At 47.7% G+C, this 333-nt stretch overlaps 1 non-coding gene across 1 annotated transcript; it reads left to right on the plus strand.

Moving 5' to 3' along the window:
• The first annotated feature begins 226 nt into the window (after positions 1–226).
• Positions 227–333, plus strand: LOC129642475 (U6 spliceosomal RNA). The gene has a single exon (XR_008709745.1). It is a non-coding gene; the product is annotated as a U6 spliceosomal RNA (small nuclear RNA).

Raw genomic sequence — 333 nt, forward strand, 5'->3', positions numbered from 1 at the left:
GGATGGGAATCTGCCTGCCAATGCTCGGACACGGGTTTGATCCCTGGTCTCAGAATATTCCACATGCCATGGAGCAACTAAGACCATGTGCCACAACTACCGAAGCCCACTCTATAGTGCCCAGGAGCTGCAGCTACTGAGCCCACATACCGCAAGTACTGAAGCTGACTTGCTTAGAGCCTGTGCACTGCAACAAGAGAAGTCACTGAATAAGAAGTCGGAGCATGTGCTCGCTTCAGCAGCACATATACTAAAATTGGAACAATACAGAAAAGGTTAGCATGACCCCTGCGCAAGGATGACATGTAAATTTGTGAAGCATTCCATATTTTT

The sequence above is a fragment of the Bubalus kerabau genome, chromosome 1, assembly GCF_029407905.1.
Source record: "Bubalus kerabau isolate K-KA32 ecotype Philippines breed swamp buffalo chromosome 1, PCC_UOA_SB_1v2, whole genome shotgun sequence".
NCBI classification, from domain to species: Eukaryota; Metazoa; Chordata; class Mammalia; order Artiodactyla; family Bovidae; genus Bubalus; species Bubalus kerabau.